Source organism: Schistocerca piceifrons, chromosome 1 (genome assembly GCF_021461385.2).
Source record: "Schistocerca piceifrons isolate TAMUIC-IGC-003096 chromosome 1, iqSchPice1.1, whole genome shotgun sequence".
Lineage (NCBI taxonomy): Eukaryota > Metazoa > Arthropoda > Insecta > Orthoptera > Acrididae > Schistocerca > Schistocerca piceifrons.
The window spans coordinates 719,099,587-719,122,474 of NC_060138.1; positions in this window are offsets into that span (position 1 = coordinate 719,099,587).

Genomic DNA, 22,888 nt, shown 5'->3' on the forward strand with positions numbered 1-22,888 from the left:
TACCAGGTCTGGTAGGGTACACAAGGAGCGTCAACAGTGTCATATGTTGAGTAATCACTGAAGGATACGAAAATGCCGCTGCCGGCCGATGTGGCCGAGCGGTTCTAGGCGCTTCAGTCTGGAACCGCGCTACTGCTACGGTCGAATCCTGCCTCGGGCATGGATGTGTGTGATGTCCTTAGGTTAGTTAGGTTTAAGTAGTTCTATGTTCTAGGGGACTGATTACCTCAGATGTTAAGTCCCATAGTGCTCAGAGCAATTTGAACCATTTGAAAATGCCGCCTACTCGTGTAGGACAACGTTATCAACTCGAGAAGGAATTTGAAAGAGGCTTCAATGTGGGTATCCATTTGGTTCGCTGGTCTTTCGTGCAACATCTAGAGCTGTGAGGTATTCAGATCCCACACGGACCTGTTGTTGAACTGCATGGAAATGTGAGGGCAGACATCCTCGTCGTCGAGGTTCCGATCGACCACGCTCCACCATCACAAAGGAGTATGGACGAATTCTGCACAAAGCACATCGCAACCCGTTCACACCTGCTTCTGCCGTCCCAGAGCAAGTAATGGACTCCATAAAACATTATGTGTCTTCCTGACCATTGCTTGGTAACTAGCAGCAGCCAGAGCAGAGAATTACCGTTCCTTGCGTAGGATGCCATAAACATCACAACACGATCGCAACCGGGAAGCATAGACTGCTGATGAATGATATTGCAATGCGTTCAGCGACGAAATACGGTTCTACACTAACCCGCATGAGCATGGTCGGCGCGCATGGTGGTGACTTGGAGAGAGGTCCCATTCTTCCAGTCTTTTGGAGAGCCACAGCCACAGCGATGTTACTGATGGCAACATAGTGCGAGGAACCATCGGGGATGATTTAAGGTCAGGGACGGTACTTATTGAGGGAACACTGATGACACAACAGCACGTCAACATTCTCAAGCGTCTCTGTGGGTAGCTTCCCAGCTCTGTGTCGTCACGCATTTGCATTAATTTATGTAATAGCGGCATTTCGCTTAGTGCTTCGCGGTGTGCTTCAGCCTGGCGACGCATGCTGTGCGATAATGAATTCCCTTCGGCTTCCTTATATGGTGACCATTGACAATTTGATAATACCAGACCAATTAGTTCTTTCATCACTTTTCAGCACCGATGATAACACGGACCAGTGATTACAGATTATGTTCAATTATAACATCTAAATTTGTAATAAAATTTCAATCACCTAGAAACCAGAGTCGGATTTTTCAGACAGTTACCCTCGTCTCCCAAAGCTCAAATTCATAATCACGATGATTGAAACTTTAATAGTGGCAACTATTTCTTTACAGCTCGTACAAAATAGATGTGTGTTTCAAAGTTTTACTAGCCTTCAAAATAGTCACCAGCACTGTGTATAACCCGTATCCAGCGATGTGGAAGTCGTAGGATACTCTTAGCAGTGCCAGTTATGTTCACAGTTGGACTGGCGCGGTCTATTGCCCGACGGATTTGTAGCGGTTCTGAAGCGAATGCCGGAAAGCGTTTCCTTCAGTTTAGAAATCGAGTTGAACTCAGGAGGGCCTAAGTCAGGGGAGTGCAGCAGGTGGTCTGTCTCTATGCCGTTCATTTTTGGAACACAACCTACGACCAGCTTAGAGACAGAAGTGATGACACTTTCTGCAGGACCCGACCATCATTCTGCAGGACAATGCTCAAGCACGTACAGTGCAAGCTGTTATTGATTTGTTTGACTGATGGGTCTGTACCACCTACTGCACTCCCCTGACTTAAGCCCTCGTAAGTTCAACTCGATTTCTAAACTGAAGGAAACACTTCACGGCATTCGCTTCAGAACTGTTACAATTTCGTCGGGCAATACACGGCGCCGCTCGAACTGTCAACACAACTGGCACTGCTAAGAGTATCCTACGACTTCCACATCGCTGGCAACGGGTTATACACAATGCTGGTGACTACTTTGAAGGTCAGTAAAACTTTGAAACACGTATCTATTTTGTACGAGCTGTAAATAAATCGTTGTCACTATTAAAGTTGCAACCTTCGTATAAGAGAAAGAATCCCCTTATTATCTTAATAGATAATGCCACATCAAGTACCATTTCCCCCTCTTGATAACCCTATAAGAATATGCGCGTAGGCCTGAAAAAATGCTAGCGGTTATCGCCCTCGTTACTGTGTGCGTTGGTTTTGTGTGTTTGTCTTGTTATCCGCTGCGTACACTAGTGTTTTATAAATAATTAAAAATCAGGGTGTTTCACACGAAATGTTATCACGCACAGTCAACCATAGCATCCAGTAAGGGAGACAAGAATATTGTGTCGTACTAGTGGATGACGACCAATCAACCAAGAAGGGAAGCACCAAAGGCCAGCACCGCAAACAGGAAAGGCGGTTCCCGATACCAGAGACTAATTGCGCGCCAGCTTTCCTAAGGAAAGGGTACAACCGCTTTATGAAACCCTTATCGAATCGGTGCATACAGCCAGGCCAGGGTGGAAGGTAGTACCGATAAGTGGTCTCATAGTGCCACGTTCTTTGTAAATTTGGCTCTATTTTGTATTCAATGAATTAGTATAATATACCGTCTCAACTGTGAAGTTTCGTTTCCTCTTCTCCTTCTGGGCACTTCACTTCTTTTGTCTGGCGCTGTTCTTCTATATTCTTTGCTTTGATTATTCTGTGCAGTACTTTTTCCTTGGTAAGGGAACTCCTTCACTTCTTCCACTACTGTACAGTTACGAATCTTGATATCAAGCAAGGCGTTACCCTCTTTCCTACAACTCTTCATTATTGCGACGGTTATCTTCAATCCGTATTTCATACTAAGCACGTCGTCCATTCCATTCGACAGATGTTCTGTGTTTTCCTCAGACGCGATATGGATGGACTTTTCATCTATGAACCCTTGTATTGATACCTGCTATCCTTCAATTTACATTCCTCGTCTTTAACACCAGTGTCGATGAGCTGCCACCTTGCCTTACACCCTTCTTAACAGGAACTCGTCTCCTTTTATATTCCATTTATTTCGTCTGCTTGCTTTGTGAACTATTTGTCTGTGTGCTTTACCCTCAGTCTTCTAAGGATTGTGACATCGTCATATTGCACCTTACATTGTGTTCTCGAGGTCGATGTTAGGAAGGTATCATCAGTTGTCTTCAATCTACCAAGCAATTGCAAGAACTGCATCTCTGGTGCCTATCCCCTTGCTGAAACCATACTGATCTCCTTGTACTACATCTCTAATTTTTCCTTCGATTCACCTCTGGTTCCTAGTTTACAAGCGTAATTTGTCAGACTAATTTGTCAGACTAATCGTCAAATATTTACATTTATTCATACGAGCCTTCTTTTGTAACGCAATTACAGTACCTTTACTAGGAAATCCGATAAGTCATCCGTTCCATGCATTTTTGACTCTAACTAAAAGTACCTCTATGTGAGCACAGATTCCAGTAACTCAGAAAGTAGGCCACCGACTTCTGCTGACTTGTTTGACCCCAGATCATTCAGTGTTAAGTTCTCAACACAGTAGTAATGTTAGTAGTAATAATAGTAGTTGGCTATAACAGATCATAGTAGACCGTGTTTTCAATGTTCGAACTCTTTTAACACATAAATCGCCCCTCCTTAGATTTATTTGAGACCACCTAGCTGCCCTTTTAAATTTTAGTGGCGTGAGTTATTAATGTTGTCTGTCAGTGATTGGCACAGTTCTTTTTTCCTAGAAATCTGCCTCCTCCGTTTTCCTCTTTTCGCAACTAGTTTGATCTCTTTCGTACTGTTAACTTGTGTAGAGAGCTTTGCAAAGTATCCGCCATGAAGCAGGTGTCACAGGTGTTCCGGTGACTCGTATCTGATCTATTTCTTACGGGAAGTTGTCAGTCCACGCTGCGCTGCGCTGACAGACACTGCCCACTTCTCATGGTCTAAACAGGACGCTCTTTGTGAAAGACGGTATTGCAGGGTCTGATGTACTGACACCGAATGGGTATCGTCGCTGAAGTCTTCATTTGTCAGAGACCTATTTTGCGTAGCTACAAATTATTTAATGCAAGTAAATTATGATTAGCACGGTCAAATTGACAATAGCAATGACCATTTGGCACATACAGCTATCTCAGATAAAATTTTCAGTTTTGTAAAGGTAGTATTTCCTGCATAATTATAATTTCTTATTAACTGTGAGGCTTTCCACATAAATAATAAAAAAATTTGTTACTTTTCGATTACAGCATAAATAACACAAATTTAAAGGTTGTAGAGTCAACTAAATACCTAGGAATCACAAAAAAATACTAACTTTGAACTACCACATAGAAAATGTTGTGGGGAAGGGGAACAAAGTCTGCATTTTATTGGCTGAATACTTAAAGATGCAATAAAATTGTTAAATAGACTGTCTAACTACGCTTGTTCATCATCTTCTGGAGCGTTCCTGCGCGGTATGAAATCCTTATCGGATGACATCTACGGAACACATCGTAAAATTCCAAAGAGCAGCTCCTTTTTTGTCTCAAAATGGGGAATAGCGTGTCAAGGTTATGGAAAGCGAGTTGGGTCGTTTATCATTCAAATAAAGGCGTTTCTAGTGGCGAGGAGATCTTTTCACGAAATTTCAGTCGCTAATTTCTCCTCCCAGTGCCAAAATATTTTGTTGACTTCCACCTACCTAGGGAAAAGTGCCCATCGTAATAAATTGAAAGCCGGCCGGAGTGGCCGTGCGGTTCTAGGCGCCACAGTCTGGAGCCGAGAGATCGCTACGGTCGCAGGTTCGAATCCTGACTCGGGCATGGATGTGTGTGATGTCCTTAGGTTAGTTAGGTTTAATTAGTTCTAAGTTCTAGGCGACTGATGACCTCAGAAGTTAAGTCGCATAGTGCTCAGAGCCATTTGAAACATTTGAACCAATAAATTGAGAGAAATCACAGCTCGCATGATAAAATTTAGGTTTTCATTTCTTCCGCTTATTAATGGAGAGTGCAACAGTCGAGGAATAGTATGAAAGTGGTTCTATGAACCCTCTGCGAAATACTTAAGCGTAAATAGCAGAGTAATCATGCAAATTTAGATGATATGTAAAGCGTCAAAACTGAAAAATATGCTTAGTATTTCTACTGTATTTACTCTGCTGTTAGATGAAGTATGTAATTTCAGTAGTCCATACACTCTAGTACGCCTCAAAATGTTTGTATGTGCGGTAATTACTGCGAATATTTCGTAACTTCCAGCCGACTATAGAAATTAATCAAAAATACTGAAAGTGAACGAATATTTATAAAAGACGATTACAACAGTCCGTTGAGCACTAAATTCAAATTACATGCCACATGTTTACAATTAATTCGTTTTAACATTTTCCTGGTTAAGAAAGGCATCAGAATTACTTTCATATCACATACAATAAAAATCTGATATCAAAGCGTGAAATCTGTTTTAATTCTCTGCAGTGTTTTGAATGTAAAACATGGAAACAATTATAAAATAAGCTGAACTCTTGATAACTGATTTTGCTTGAACTTTGATTTGCTAATATTGAACTTACGTCTTTGACAATAGCTTCCGTTGATAGGAACTGTATTTATCTTAATATTAAAGTAAAACATTATCCTAGAGAGTCTGAACAATATTAAAACTCCCAGTGTAGATGTATGCTGAAGTACGTATCGGGTGACTGATCGGTGGACAAGCGAGTAATGGATCCTCACAGTGCATTAAACTCTGAAGTACGTTGGTATTTTTGTAGGAAACTGCGCAAGATTGTGTACCACAGCTAGAGTCCGAGTGCTTGCGATAAGCCCAATCTCGTACAGTTTTTCAGCTGTCGCAAGGCATGAAGTTATTGTCATTTTCTGGAGTTATTTCAGCCGTGCTGACATCAGAAGCCTTGCTTATAATGGCTGAAATAACTTGTTGCTGAATTTATTTTCTTTGAGTTGCTGTTTGGAAAGGTATGATGCCGCCAACGTTCCGATTCGTTAATATGATCCGCAGACTAGATTTAATAGATTACATACACGGCTTGTTTCTTAGTCCCATTCGCAAGAGGTCTTTGATAGTTTGGAACACGTCAGAAAAATAAAGAATACTAGGCGTAACACTTTTTTTAAAGAAACTAATATGATGATTTTCTTTCTACAAATCGTAATAGAAAGTGTTAAGAAGAATGTGGAACAAGTAAAAAAATAGACGTATTTTTATTTTCTGTGTGATAGGAGAGAATGTTTTTTGGTCGGTACTTCAGTCTAGTGACTGATTTCAGTATTACGTATAGAAATGCGCACTAGCGGTCGCCATAAGCCATTTCCGGCTTTTTCTACAGTTTTTGTTGCTGCAAGAGATGGAGTTCTGTTTTTTGCAATGTCTATAAATATTTTGAGTTCTACATATTTAAGCTCTATATAACATATTAAAGCTGTTTGAAATATATTGTTAATACTCCAGTTACAGAATTCTATGGCAAGCGAAATTCTATGGATTTTAAAACTAGTTACATAACTTGTGAAGGTTAAGCCACACTTCGCCGGTCGTGCACCATATTGTACCTTGAAAGACAAGAATGTCGTTTACTATGGAGCAAGTGACATCTGCAAATTAACCGAGTTTCCTTTGTGTCTTAACAATTTTACCTGTCTTGAAAATGGAAATTTGTGTTTGTTTCCAGTAGCTTCAATTTCAAAATGTATTTAAATATAGGTGGTTTCTGATCACACTTCTGCACAATTTGATTTCGCTTACTCGTTATTTGTGTGCAGTAGAGTAATAATGTAACAGACAAACTAAATACCGTAATGACAAAATTTTTACGAGTAAAGCTCTTCCAAATTTCAGTAGAATATTTTTCCATTTGGAGAACCCTTAATTTTCCGGAGTCAATTTTGTAAAAAGACTGCACCACATAAAAAGTGAATGACATCATTAAAAAATGGAATAAGAAAAGGTATTAAACTTCTGTTACAGTCTGAAGTCTAAACTTGTTCCATGGTACAACACTCCCACTTAAATAAATATCACAAACATGAACTAAACGCAAACTATAAAGTATATAGGTCCTTTCATACTTATAAAGATGCCATTACTATGGCGAAGACATGCGGAGGTCAGATAATATAAAGAACTCGCCATAAGTAAGAAAGAAATAACTTAAGAAAATTTTTGGCTCAGTCTAGATAGACAGAAATTCGATGCAAAGTAGATCTCAGGTATCTTATCGCTATACTGCAAAAATGTCTGACACATTCAGGAAGAGACAATTAAAATTTTAGGACGCATTCTCAGGATGAATGATCACAGGCTGGCCAAAGAATACTTAATCTTGTCGTATCAGCTCAACTTAAGAGCAGTTGACTGACTGAAACTGAAAGACATCTTCATGAAATTGGGATAACAGGTGACACATAGCATAGGCTATGTCACCATCAGAGCACTTATCGAGAATTACCAATTTGTAAACGAGATGGGAACTGGAATCAACGGAATGTAGCCAGAAGAACGGGAAGGAAACTTCAGGAAGAGAAAGAAGTTATTCTGAGCGAAGAAGAAAGCAAACTTAACCCGCTAAATAAGAACAATCGCGCTCCTCAGCAGGGCATAGTGAGGTAAACAAATGGGAAGCGTACATCAGCTGGTACTGCTAAGAAATTTGTAAATGGCTTGTCATATGTTCTAGTTTTTTTTGGCAATTTTTTATAGTTGCCAGCACGTTGCTGAAATTACGTGTCCCAAAATAGTGGAAATTTTTGTGAAATAAAGTAAGTAAGTCATTATTTAGATTTGTCTTATTCTTAGTAATTCTGTGATCTGAGCTATTCTTTTGAAAGAGAAATATAATGTGTACGACAAGAATCGTCGGGGATAAATATACGGGGAAGCAGTCATTTCTTAGAACAGGTTTCTGCAAGATAATCTTTAATAAATAACAAGGTAATTCGTATTCCAAGGCTTAAGAATTTAAAATTTGTAGGTTACCTTGGTGAGCCAAAAAGTCAGAATCTTCATCTACCGTATGAAATTAGGGAATGAAAATAAGCAAAGTATACAATCTTTCTTATTTTTGTATCACGTACGTCTGCAACATAAACATCGGAAATTAAGAATTGTTTCAAATTTGTGGACTTACGAGGCAAGATGACTGTAAATTTTAATGTCGTGCTATCTTTTTGTTACCTAAGCCCACAATAATTCAGTATTAACTCTGAAACCGAGTCAACCAGGAAATACCTAACAAGTCGTCTTGATTTACGTTGTCCGTGTTATCCTGTATTACCTCTAGAATAACTACACGGTGTTTCCTTTGGAGAGGCCGCAGCCAGTTCCTTCGTTACTTATGTTTCAGCTTCGATGATTGCTTCCAAATCATAAAGCTGTCTATGAGCTGTGTAATCTGATGAAACAAATTTCCTCAAGCCTATTAAACCGACGACTGGATGGAACATAGATTGTAACAATAACGCAACCTAATTTCAGATGGTCGTAGAGACCGTTGTTTTTCATATGTCTCACAATTTTAGTTATTTCTGTCGTTTGATCGGTTCATTGTGTAGAACACTCACAGTATCAAGACATTTGAAATCTTCACCAATACCCGACGGAGAGTGGGCCAGAATTGCAAAATCGTAATGAAAAAAATCCTGGTTATGAATCTTGAATTGCAGGTTGACCTTAACGATGTTCAGACTGTGAAATGTCTCATAGAGACAGACGGCGGCCTAGTTCGATTCTTGTATTTCAGGTCGAAATTAGTACTCTGTTGTGTGTGAGGTGCCAGACTAGACGGGCGAAGAAAGTAGCGTCTATTTCACGTCATCTGTACTTCTTTTGTGTAGTCGTATTATGAAATTTAGAACTGGGTACTGCTGAAAAAGGTATGTAGTTAAATAAAATCCGTTTAATTGTTTAGTCACTTGTTAACAACTGCTTAAATAAATATTCGCGCCGAAAATTAAATGAAGCACAAAGCGCAAAGAAAAGCAAGAATATTACGTAGTCCACGGCAGTCCTTTATATCTAGACTTGCCTAATAAAGTATGTAATATTTTCTACGTGAATCTCCAGTAAAATTTAAGTATCCATCAGTATTCCATTGATAAGCCTCAATTCAAATGGTAGCTGGAATATGCCCTTATTAGGGAAGTTAGAGAAAGTAAATAGTGTAATTATGTAAACATGAACCTCTTTTTCATGTATGTTACAAGCAAATATTAAACAGGATAATCAAAACCGTAGCAAAGACTGAGCTGGCGTGGTAGGGCTCATATATAAGGAGCAGTGAAACGGAAATGACAACAGACTATTTAAGGAGCATGACGGGGACTTTGGGAACGCAGGTAGGTATGTATATAGAAGTGCCTTCTATTGGGAATCTGGAAGGAACAGTGTGAACGTTCACAACTGTGCCATTTGTCTGCTAGGCGTGCTCAGCGTAACGTCAGCGAGTCGTGTGTTGTCCGACTTCACTATGGAGGCCGGGAAAATGGAATAGCGAGATGTAGTGCCGCTTTTGACTGCGGAAGGAGTATCAGGAAGTGAATGTCTGCTGAGTATTACGAAGACAGTACGTGAATTTCATGTGGAATCAACGATTTCGAGAAAGTCGGATGTCATTGAAAGACAGCTGTCGGCCAGGACACGCTCGTCGTGTCATTATCCCTTTTGTCATCGTTACGATGGATGCTGTGGGCAGAAGTGAACGAACGTGGACGATGAAAGACATTCGGCTCATGTTGAGCATCTCTCAAGATACCGCTCACGCCACCATTCGGTGCGCAGTGGGTTCCCCACAGCCTGACGGAGGAGCAGAAGCTACACGGAGATCACTGCAGCACCTGGAGCGGTATCACGATGAAAATCGTTTCCTGACCAGTACTGTCGCGAGAGATGTCTACATCTGCATCTACATATATACTCCGCTAGCCACCAAACGGTGTGTGGCGGAGGGCACAATTCGCGCCAAAGTCACATCCCCCCCCCCCCCCCCGTTCCACTCGCAGATCGCCTGAGGGAAAAACGATTGTCTGAACGCCTCAGTGAATGGCTCTGAGCACTATGGGACTTAACATCTATGGTCATCAGTCCCCTAGAACTTAGAACTACTTAAACCTAACTAACCTAAGGACATCACACAACACCCAGCCATCACGAGGCAGAGAAAATCCCTGACCCCGCCGGGAATCGAACCCGGGAACCCGGCGAGGGAAGCGAGAACGCTACCGCATGACCACGAGATGCGGGCTAACGCCTCAGTGCGAGCTCTAATTTCCCTTATGTTTGAATGGTGATCATTGCGCGATTTGAATGTTGGTGGTAATAATATATGCTCTACATCCGCGGCGAAGATCGGATTTCGGAATTTAGTGAGCAGCCCCTTCCGTTTAGCGCGTCGTCTATCTGCAAGTGTGTTCCACTTCAAATTTTCTATGAGATTTGTAACGATCCTGCGATGGCTAAATGTACCGGTCACCAATCTTGTCGCTCTTCTGTGGACCTTCTCAATCTCTTGAATTAGACCCAACTGGTCTCATAAAGACGAACAGTAATACATGAACTAACGTATTGTAAGCAATTTCCTTTGTTGAAGGACTGCATCGCTTCAGGATTCTACCAATAAACCGCAATATAGAGATCGTCTTGCCCGTTACTTATGTAATCTGATCATTCCATTTGAGATCATGGTGTCATTATTTTGAGAAGAAGAGCAAACGTTAGAGCCAACAATGGAAGAACATGGATTCGCACTAACCGAAAAAATCCAAAGCCGTGCACTCCAATACCGGAAAGGTCTTTATTACCTTTCTCTTTCCCTGCTACGAACCGCTGCTCATTGACTTTCTGGTACATGGCGCCACAATTAACGCACAGCGATACGTGGACACTTTGCAGACATTGCAGCCCAGCGTCACGTCCAAACGCCCAGGAATGCTGACGGACGCCATCATTCTGTTGCATAAGTTGCCAAGATTGTCGAGACTGCGATGCAGAAGTTTCGCTGGGAAGCCCTTACACATCTTCCGTACAGTCCCAATCACTCCCCATGAGATTTACATATTTTTTGGAGCCCTAAAGAAAGACATTCGCGGCCGTCGATTTGCTTCGGACGAAGAGGTGCACACCTGCGTACAGTAATGGTCCGTTATGCAGCCACGAACATTTTTCCGAGAAGGCATTGATCGCCATTTCTCACAGTGGAATAAATGTACGTATTAATAATTATGGCCCTTACTTTTGAAATAATAAACAGCTTGCTTATTTTTTTCCGTCTGTCTCGCTTTCATTTGACTGTCCCTTATACACTCCTGGAAATGGAAAAAAGAACACATTGACACCGGTGTGTCAGACCCACCATACTTGCTCCGGACACTGCGAGAGGGCTGTACAAGCAATGATCACACGCACGGCACAGCGGACACACCAGGAACCGCGGTGTTGGCCGTCGAATGGCGCTAGCTGCGCAGCATTTGTGCACCGCCGCCGTCAGTGTCAGCCAGTTTGCCGTGGCATACGGAGCTCCATCGCAGTCTTTAACACTGGTAGCATGCCGCGACAGCGTGGATGTGAACCGTATGTGCAGTTGACGGACTTTGAGCGAGGGCGTATAGTGGGCATGCGGGAGGCCGGGTGGACGTACCGCCGAATTGCTCAACACGTGGGGCGTGAGGTCTCCACAGTACATCGATGTTGTCGCCAGTGGTCGGCGGAAGGTGCACGTGCCCGTCGACCTGGGACCGGACTGCAGCGACGCACGGATGCACGCCAAGACCGTAGGATCCTACGCAGTGCCGTAGGGGACCGCACCGCCACTTCCCAGCAAATTAGGGACACTGTTGCTCCTGGGGTATCGGCGAGGACCATTCGCAATCGTCTCCATGAAGCTGGGCTACGGTCCCGCACACCGTTAGGCCGTCTTCCGGTCACGCCCCAACATCGTGCAGCCCGCCTCCAGTGGTGTCGCGACAGGCGTGAATGGAGGGACGAATGGAGACGTGTCGTCTTCAGCGATGAGAGTCGCTTCTGCCTTGGTGCCAATGATGGTCGTATGCGTGTTTGGCGCCGTGCAGGTGAGCGCCACAATCAGGACTGCATACGACCGAGGCACACAGGGCCAACACCCGGCATCATGGTGTGGGGAGCGATCTCCTACACTGGCCGTACACCACTGGTGATCGTCGAGGGGACACTGAATAGTGCACGGTACATCCAAACCGTCATCGAACCCATCGTTCTACCATTCCTAGACCGGCAAGGGAACTTGCTGTTCCAACAGGACAATGCACGTCCGCATGTATCCCGTGCCACCCAACGTGCTCTAGAAGGTGTAAGTCAACTACCCTGGCCAGCAAGATCTCCGGATCTGTCCCCCATTGAGCATGTTTGGGACTGAATGAAGCGTCGTCTCACGCGGTCTGCACGTCCAGCACGAACGCTGGTCCAACTGAGGCGCCAGGTGGAAATGGCATGGCAAGCCGTTCCACAGGACTACATCCAGCATCTCTACGATCGTCTCCATGGGAGAATAGCAGCCTGCATTGCTACGAAAGGTGGATATACACTGTACTAGTGCCGACATTGTGCATGCTCTGTTGCCTGTGTCTATGTGCCTGTGGTTCTGTCAGTGTGATCATGTGATGTATCTGACCCCAGGAATGTGTCAATAAAGTTTCCCCTTCCTGGGACAATGAATTCACGGTGTTCTTATTTCAATTTCCAGGAGTGTAGTATCGCGATGAAGTAATTTTTATATTTCACTACAAAATAATAGTTCTGTCTACCAGTAAGTGTCCATTACACGATGCCCCTTTCTTCAAAGTGATACTCAATTGAAACGCACGCGCGCGTGCTCGCGTTTGAGTGTGTGTGTGTGTGGGGGGGAGGGGGGGGGGCAGGTGGGTGGGTGGCGGTGAACGACAAGCGTTGGATTTATGAAGATGGTTTTTTTTTCCAATCGGGAGGAAGGAAGGCGGGAGGCCCATTTTACATACGGCTATGAAAATAAATAATTAAAAATGATTTAATGAAGTTGTTAAAGCACAAATCAGAGAAACATTATATGGGGTAACCACTCTTTATTAATGTCATTTTCTGGTTTGACTGGTGTCACAGTCGAGGTCCCAGCGAGAGAGATTTTCGTATTCCTGCAAAATGTTCCGATTACAAAATTACAAGTAATTATTAGCAACGCTACAAATCTTTTTTGTACAGATAAGATTGGACCTTCCATTACAGTGCTCGACAGTACGAGGGAAATTATTTCAGCTTTATATAGAAAGCTGAGAGGCAGCAACGAAAGACTCTTTTAAGGTGTTCGACAGCTGTTGTGAAAACAGAAAACAACTGATCAGGTCCACAACATAAAGAACCTAAAGAATTATTCGACAGATCAAAACGAAAAAGAACAGAGAATTACAGTTCAGTTGAGTTGAGCTACCGAAATGACCTTCCGAGCTTCAGGAAAAGTGGACGCTTCAAATACTGTAAGAAGCGTTTCATCCTCCAGCCCACCCAAGGTAACAACGACTAGGGAAGATTCAATTTCAGCAAAAGGAGACACGTTTTAAGGCAATGTAAATGTGACTTATTTTTGACATCGAATTATCAAAGGAAAAGTATCAACGATTGATTAATTGATCTAAGAGAAAAATTTTTGTTGCCTTATGGGACTCTTAATTTTGACTTTTACAAATTTTAAATGTCTGAGAGTAACTGTGGAACGTCCACTTGTAGGGGAGAGAGATGGTAGAATCAGATTTGTAAGAAAAAATGCAAGCACACCAGAGGCCGTCTACGAATCCTTTTTCGAACAGTTCTCATGTATTACCCGTTAGGATGGAGCGTGTTTAATGTTTTTTTTTTTATTTTTTTTATTTTTTTTTTTAGATACAAGAAAGAGACAGAACAGATGTTGTACTGTAGAAGACATAAACAGAACAGACTGAAAAGCGGGTTGTACATTTCATCACAGGGACCATCATTTTTAACTTTTCAAGTTTGTTACGAGATTCGTTACCAGCACGGGAAAGAAACTCGAAAATACTGATTCATATCCTCATTGACCTAAGTCTTGAATTTTGGCCATATTTGCGCAGTTCTGCCACTGTCTCTGCTCTACGAGACAGCGAGGCGACGCTGAGATCGTGGAAGCTTGGAAAGGAAAATGAAAGATGCTCAAACAAATACAAGGGCATGTGTGTACTGACGTCTGCCCTTTGTAGTCACCGCCGACGGAGAAGCGCATCAGGAAAAGAAGAATGAATTATATGGCTTCAGGTTTCATCGGAATTTCCTCTTGCAGAATAATGCGTGGACGTTAGCCACGAAAAAAGAATAGTGCGCTTGGCTGAGCTAACATATGCTCTCAGGAACTTGTCATCAACTTCACCCCACTGACAGTGATTTGTTCCCCAGTGGAAGCGTGGATGCCTGTAGGCGCCACGTCGGTATCGAACATCGTTTTCAGCAGTCTCTTACTTTCTCTTAAATGACTGGGAGAAAATCTGTAACACCGTGTCCGACCAGAACTGCAAGTACACTGTCTAGCGTGACATCAATGTCATTAGAGATACGACAGTGGGTCAACTGGAGAAGGAATCGGACGTAACTTTACGCAAAGGAATCATTTCAGCGTTCATATAAAACGAAGGGGAGAACGGTAATTTATATCCGCAAAAGCAGGCGTGAAATTCACTCCTACTAATCAGTTCGCTCCTTATGTAGAGCGTGTTACAAGCCTTCATGGGGCGAAAGATGGTAGTTACCAGTATGTCTGACAACAGATAAAATTCAGCGCTGAATAATGCACGTGGTAGTGGAACGAGTAGGTGGTTAATAAGAGAATTTAGCGAACCGGACCTTATGTATGAAAGAGGCAGAAGAATATACTGGCTGCAATTTTGTCATATGATGACATCGTTGGAGACCATGGCTGTTATTTGAAGACAAATGTTGATGGTGATGAGACAGCAACCAGCCACAAGTTTAAGTTCCTTTATTCAAAAGGTACCGTTACCGGTTTAGAATCATTACAATTCATCGTCAGAGGGCTTTCATGCTTTCATTAGAACATGTGGTGCATTTTTTACTGATAAGTTGGAAGTAAAAATTGCTGACAACTAATAGTAAAAAATGCGCCACATGTTTTAATAAAAGCATGAGAACCGTCTGACGATGAATTGTAATGATTCGAAACCAGTAACGATACCTTTTGAATAAAGGAACTTAAAATAAACTTGTGACTGGTTGCTGTCTCAACACCATCAACATTTGTCTTCAGAATGTACTGGCATTTGGAGTTAACTTGAGGTAGGATCGTTGAAAGACGTGTCCACTTATTTGCTCTAGACGTACATTTCTGAATTGGCCGTCTGAGCGTCCCTTGACGCAACTTTAAAGTACAGTGCTTTCAGACTTCCTGGCAGATTGTATGTTAGCACGAACAAATAGCAATGTTCAGCCAGAGACACTGGTTCAATTGTGGCCAAGTAAATGAATGTAAGTGTTTTGCTCTAAGACTGACTGGAGGACACAACTAGGCAGCCCAATCACTTACACGCCATATTAACAAGTATTAACCTCTGCTTATATTTTGTGATTCATACCGACCATTTACTGCAGTGGGACTCACTGAGTTACGTCCTGTGATGAGCTAGGAAGTGCTTCTTGGACATTCTAGAGCAAACCATCCGCACACAGTGTAACGAAGTGGAACATGAAATTCATGAGAGGATACTGCGCTAGAATACTGTATGATCACCAAGAAGGATTCACTACAGGCCTGAATTCTAAAGATTCAAAAGTATAGATCTATGACGTCCAGAAAACTGCGCGCACATCACATGAGAAATATAACTTGAAACAAAATGGAATTATCGGTAACTAAAGGATGAAAGGATCGAGTTGAATGGAAGTTACATGCGTATATCAGGGCGACCAGATCTTTTAAGATTAAAATTATTCTGATGGTAGAGACAATTTGTCAGAGTACTTTGTTCTCTGTGGTACAGTCAGACAGGCAGATGGGCACCAACCACCCAAGTCCTGTGTTTCAATAACCTACTTCTGGGCGTGTGAGACCGAATCATGTATAATGAAAGTACAAAAGTTCTAGTAGCTATTGCCATGATAAAGGCTGGTTACAATAGCAATCGAACCTCAGTAGTTGTATTAGATACTACTTGGTTACCCACGCAGAAGGATTTCACTGAAATTGACTCTGGCTGCGAAAGCCTACGCAATCGCAGTTCCACTGTATTGAAACTTACTGGATTATTATAAGCTGGACTGGGGATCGAACCTTTCATGGGCAGTGCTCTTATCAGTGGGGACAGCTATCCAGATACGACGCACGGCTCGCCCGCACAGCTTGACTTCCTTCTGGTAAATTACACCATGTAACCCCAAAGGTGTATATAGGAGCGAGATCCGCCCATCGCGTTGGTCATGGTACGGGATTTCCCTTTCTGACGGTGAGAGCATATGGCATTCAACTGGTGTTCACGGTCATTAGTGTTGAAACGACATACCATCGTGGACAACAAGAGATTCAATCTCCAACCACTATGACAAACTTCTTGAAAAAACGCCAGATGACAGACTCCGTTCAGACGGGGTGGTAGCAAATGACATTTTAGTAGTTCGTCTCGTAGAGTTTCAGCTCACAAGTTGATAGAGAGTCATTTCTGGTGATATGACACGATCACACTATCTGATCAAAAGTATCCAGACACCAAATTAGTGGACAATAATATGGTGTGTGTCCACTCGTCGCCTTTATAATGACTTTAAATCTGCCGCGAACATTTTCAGTGAGACGTCTGAATGTCTGTGAATTAATGGCAGTCTTTCCTTCCTCTGGCAACGGCCTTGCCGCAGTCGATACACCGGTTCCTGTCCGATCACCGAAGTTAAGCGCTGTCGGGTGTGGCCGGCACTTGGATTGGTCACCATCCGGACTGTCATGCGTTGTTGCCGTTTTTCGGGGTGCACTCAGCTTCGTCATGCCAATTAAGGAGCTACTCGACCGAACACTAGCGGCTCCGGTCACAGCAGACCATCGTAACGACCGGGAGAGCGGTGTGTTGACCATACACCCCTCCTATCCGCATCCCCATCTGAGGATGAGACGGCGGTCGGATGGTCCCGATTGGCCACTTGTGGCCTGATGACGGGGTGCTTTCGTTCCCCTAAGCTGATATGAGAGAGGGTAGTGATATGGGACGCTGTGGTCTGGGACGAAGTCGACATTCTAACTCAGCCCAAAGATGTTCCATTGGGTTCAGCTCGAGACTCTGGGCAGGCCAGTCCATTTCAGGAATGTTAATATCCACAGATAATTACCTCACAGGTGAAGCGTCATGACAGAGTACATTGTTATGCTGAAACAATCATCAACTGTTCCTTTATTGTACGCAATACGCAATGGTGTAATATGTGTTCATATCCTTCCGCATTTAACGGTTTCTTAAACACAGCAATGTGACCACACACTACCCATGGAAAACATCCCACATCCGTTCTTCCACTGTACGTCACTGTTGGCGCTACACATGATGGAAGACAACATTCTCCATGTATTCTCGAAACCCAAACCCTTCCATGGAATATCCACAGGGTACAGCGTAATTCGTCACTCCGAACCACTCGCTTCCAGTCGTCCACTTTCCTGTGGCATCACCGACTGTGGTGGTGCAGTGGGTAGTCCACTGGACTCGCATTCGGGAGGACGACGGTTCAATCCCGAGTCCGGCCACCCTGATTTAGGTTTTCCGTGATTTCCCTAAATCGCTCCAGGCAAATGCCGGGATGGTTCCTTCGAAAGGGCACGGCCGACTTCCTATCCTAATCCTATGAGACCGATGACCTCGCTGTCTGGTCTCTTCCCCCAAAACAACCCAACCCCAACCCAACCTGCGGCGTCGCTCTTTACACTAGTTCAGGCGTCGCCTAGCACTGACTACAGAAATATTTGGCTAATGAGGAGCTGCTAGGCCATTGTACCCCATGCTGCTTAACGCCTTATGCACAATTGTTGTCCTACCTGGACTGCTGGCAGCATTTTCGAACTCACTGGCGATTCCTTCTGCTGATTTCTTGTGATTTTTACAATCACCCTCAACGATTCTTGACTGCCCCTGTCTATAAGTACATGATGTCTGTCTGGTGTTGTTTTAACTGTTATTCCTTTAAGATTGCATTTTACAATCACATCACTAACAGTCGACATGGATAGGTTTAGAAGAACTAAAATGTGTCTGATGCATTTTCTACTCAGGTGACATCTAACAACTAGTGTACGTTTGTAGTCAGTGAGCTCTCCTGACTGACCCATTCTGCTGTTGCTGCATCACTACTCACATCAGAATACCCTCGCCTCCTTTTATACTGGTAGGTCTGCCTCAGTGATACTTAATGGTCAAAGCCGCATGACGTAGGAGTGTAGAGAAACTTTTGGTAAGATAGTGTAGATATTACGGCAGTGGCAAACAATGTCATTGTTAAAGAGCCCTCATCTCTCAACTATAAAAACTGAGGTCGGGCACTGCAGTGCAGTGCTGGATAATCCACTGACAGAAGTCTGAATTCGAAATCATGTGGTTCGAGAATCATAAAAGATGGTTGTATACATGGAAGAATCCTGGAGATACTAGAAGGTATCAGATAGATTATATAATGGTAAAACAGAGATTTAGGAACCAGGTTTTAAATGGTAAGACATTTCCAGGGGCAGATGTGGACTCTGACCACAATCTATTGGTTATGAACTGTACATTAAAACTAAAGAAACTGCAAAAAGGTGGGAATTTAAGAAGATGGGACCTGGATAAGCTGACTAAACCAGATGTTGTACAGAGTTTCAGGGAGAGCATAAGGGAACAATTGACAGGAATGGTGGAAAGAAATACAGTAGAAGAAGAATGGGTAGCTCTGAGGGATGAAGCAGTGAAGGCAGCAGAGGGTCAAGTAGTTAAAAGACGAGGGCTAGTAGAAATCCTTGGGTATCAGAAGAAGTATTGAATTTAATTGATGTAAGGAGAAAATATAAAAATGCAGTAAATGAAGCAGGCAAAAAGGAATACAAACGTCTCAGAAATGAGATCGACAGGAAGTGTAAAATGGCTAAGCAGGGATGGCTAGAGGACAAATGAAAGGATGTAGAGGCTTATCTCACTAGGGGTAAGATAGATTCTGCCTACTGGAAAATTAAAGAGGCCTTTGGAGAAAAGAGAGCCACATGTATAAATATCAAGAGTTTAGATGGAAACCCAGTTCTAAGCAAAGAAGGGAAAGCATAAAGGTGGAAGGAGTATATAGAGGGTCGATACAAGGGCGATGTACTTGAGGACAATATTATTACAATGGAAGAGGATGTACATGAAGATGGAATGGGAGATACAATACTGCGTGAAGAGTTTGACAGAGCACTGAAAGAACTGAGTCGAAACAAGGCCCTGGGAGTAGACAACATTCCATTAGAACTACTGACGGCGTTGGGAGAGCCAGTCCTGACAAAACTCTACCATCTGGTGAGCAAGATGTATGAGACAGGCGAAATACCCTCAGACTTCAAGAAGAATATAATAATTCCAATCCCAAAGAAAGCAAGTGTTGACAGATGTGAAAATTACCGAACTATCAGTTTAATAAGCCGTGGGTGCAAAATACTAATACGAATTCTGTACAGACGAATGGAAAAACTGGTAGAAGCCGACCTCGGGGAAGATCAGTTTGGATTCCGTAGAAATGTTGGAACACGTGAGGCAATACTGACCTTACGACTTATCGTAGAAGAAAGACTAAGGAAAGGCAAACCTACGTTTCTAGCATTTGCAGACTTAGAGAAAGCTTTTGACAATGTTGACTGGAATACTCTCTTTCAAATTCTAAAGGTGGCAGGTGTAAAATGCAGGGAGCGAAAGGCTATTTACAATTTGTACAGAAACATGATGGCATTTATAAGAGTCGAGGGGCATGAAAGGGAAGCTGTGGTTGGGAGGGGAGTGAGACAGGGTTGTAGCCTCTCCCCGATGTTATTCAATCTGTATATTGAGCAAGCAGTAAAGGAAACAAAAGTAAAAATCGGAGTAGGTATTAAAATCCATGGAGAAGAAATAAAAACTTTGAGGTTCGCCGATGACATTGTAATTCTGTCAGAGACAGCAAAGGACTTGGAAGAGCAGTTGAACGGAATGGACAGTGTCTTGAAAGGAGGATATAAGATGAACATCAACAAAAACAAAACGAGGATAAGGGAATGTAGTCGAATTAAGTCGGGTGATGATGAAGGAATTAGATTAGGAAATGAGACACTTAAAGTAGTAAAGGAGTTTTGCTATTTGGGGAGCAAAATAACTGACAATAGTCGAAGAAGAGAGGATATAAAATGTAGACTGGCAATGGCAAAGAAAGCGTTTCTGAAGAAGAGAAATTTGTTAACTTCGAGTATAGATTTAAGTGTCAGGAAGTCGTTTCTGTAGGTATTTGTATGGAGTGTAGCCATGTATGGAAATGAAACATGGACGATAAATAGTTTGGACAAGAAGAGAATAGAAGCTTTCGAAATGTGGTGCTACAGAAGAATGATGAAGATTAGATAGGTAGATCACACAACTAATTAGGAGGCATTGAATAGAATTGGGGAGAAGAGGAGTTTGTACCACAACTTGACAAGAAGAAGGGACCGGTTGGTAGGACATGTTCTGAGGCATCAAGAGATCACCAATTTAGTACCGGAGGGCATCATGGAGGGTAAAAATCGTAGAGGGAGACCAAGAGAAGAATACACTAAGCAGATTCAGAAGGATGTAGGTTGCAGTAAGTACTGGGAGATGAAGAAGCTTGCACAGGATAGAGTAGCATGGAGAGCTGCATCAAACCAGTCTCAGGACTGAAGACCACAACAACAACAACAACAACAACAATATGGTTTCATGGTTTGCACACGTTGCTTATGACAGAGATATATCTGCTGCCGCAAGAGTACTATACTCAGTTTTGTCTCCGCAGATTGCTAACCACCAATTAATTGACTGGACCTTATAAATGGTCCTTCTCCCAAACGATGGAATATCGTCTCCTGAAACTCTGCAGTACGAACGACTCTTTTCTGAAAACCACGGCCTCTGTGACTTGAACAACCCAATTTCTCATAAGTCTGTCTATCCGTGCTGATAACTTTCAAGTAATTAGGATGGCGCCTGATGCGAAACCTGTCCTTGCAGATTCATTCGGCTTTCTGGGCACTACATATAGTTGTGATATTCATTAAATGCACGTTTGAAAATCGCGATGACCATTAATAAACACTCCATCTGGCATGGACACTTCACAAATTATCACGTTTTGTCCGTTAAGGTCGCGCCACCTACGTCGATGAGTCAGGCTGTTGTTTCTTATTAAAGATAATCTGTTTACAAACACGTGCCTCGCACGCACTGCTCGTTCAAGAACTCGTTTCGCCTGAAATATTCATTTCGCATCATTTAGTTCCTCACTTCAGTTTAGGACCGTCAAGTCTGTCTAATCTTTACCTCAAGGTTTTGCACAGTTTGTGTAGTTTGAGTATGTGATGTACGTACAGTGCTGATTTTGGTGGCTGCTACTAGTAGTGCCCCTCTCTGCTATACAGAAGTGTCAGCGTAAACGTATAATGTGTAAAGATTTTCAGAGACCGGCAACACTCACACAGTTTGTCAAGTTATTTAAATTATTTAATGAAGCCACTTGTTACGAGATATAAACCTCATATTCAGCCTACAGTGGCTATACGACATTTCACCAAAGTATACTTGGATACAGTCACTGGTGACTAGGAACTCTTGGTATAGGGTTGGTCTAGGACACATTACATGTCTCTTGTAAGTCTATACCATAGAACCGCTAAAACAGTCACCTGGGCCCAGTTACGGGTGTACTTTTGTTGGGTATTTACATATTCCGATTGTAGACTGAAGATGAGATTTATGATTTATGCCTCGAAAAATGTTGCTTTATTAGACATTTTAAGTAAATCAATAGATTGTGTGTCTGGTAGAGGGCCAATTGAAAAGTCTACCATATACATAAAAAAAAAGCAGTGGAGCTCTCTACTTGTGGGGGAGGGCATTATCTTGCTGAAATGTAAGCCCAGGGTGTCTTGCCATGAAGGGCAACCAAAGGGGCGTAGAATATCTCTAAGTACCGCTGTCATGTAAAGGTGCCACGAATGACAACTAAAGGGGGCCTACTATGGAAAGAAATAGCACTCTAGAACATCATTCCTGAGTGTCCACCCATATGGTGGGCGACAGTCCGGTCAGTACCCCCCACTGTCCGGGGCGTCTGCAGATGCATCTTTGCTGGTCACTGGGGCTCAATTCTAAGCGATGCTTATCAGTGAAGACAGTTCTGCTCCAGCCAATGGGAGTCCACGCCGAAGTGTAGCGTGCTGCTTCTTTGCAGATGTTGTTGTTGTTGTGGTCTTCAGTCCTGAGACTGGTTTGATGCAGCTCTCCATGCTACTCTATCCTCTGCAAGCTTCTTCATCTCCCAGTACGTACTGCAGCCTACATCCTTCTGAATCTGCTTAGTGTATTCATCTCTTGGTCTCCCTCTACGATTTTTACCCTCCATGATGCCCTCCAGTACTAAATTGGTGATCTCTTGATGCCTCAGAACATGTCCTACCAACCGGTCCCTTCTTCTTGTCAAGTTGTGGTACAAACTCCTCTTCTCCCCAATTCTATTCAATGCCTCCTAATTAGTTGTGTGATCTACCTATCTAATCTTCATCATTCTTCTGAAGCACCACATTTCGAAAGCTTCTATTCCCTTCTTGTCCAAACTATTTATCGTCCATGTTTCACTTCCATACATGGCTACACTCCATACAAATACTTTCAGAAACGACTTCCTGA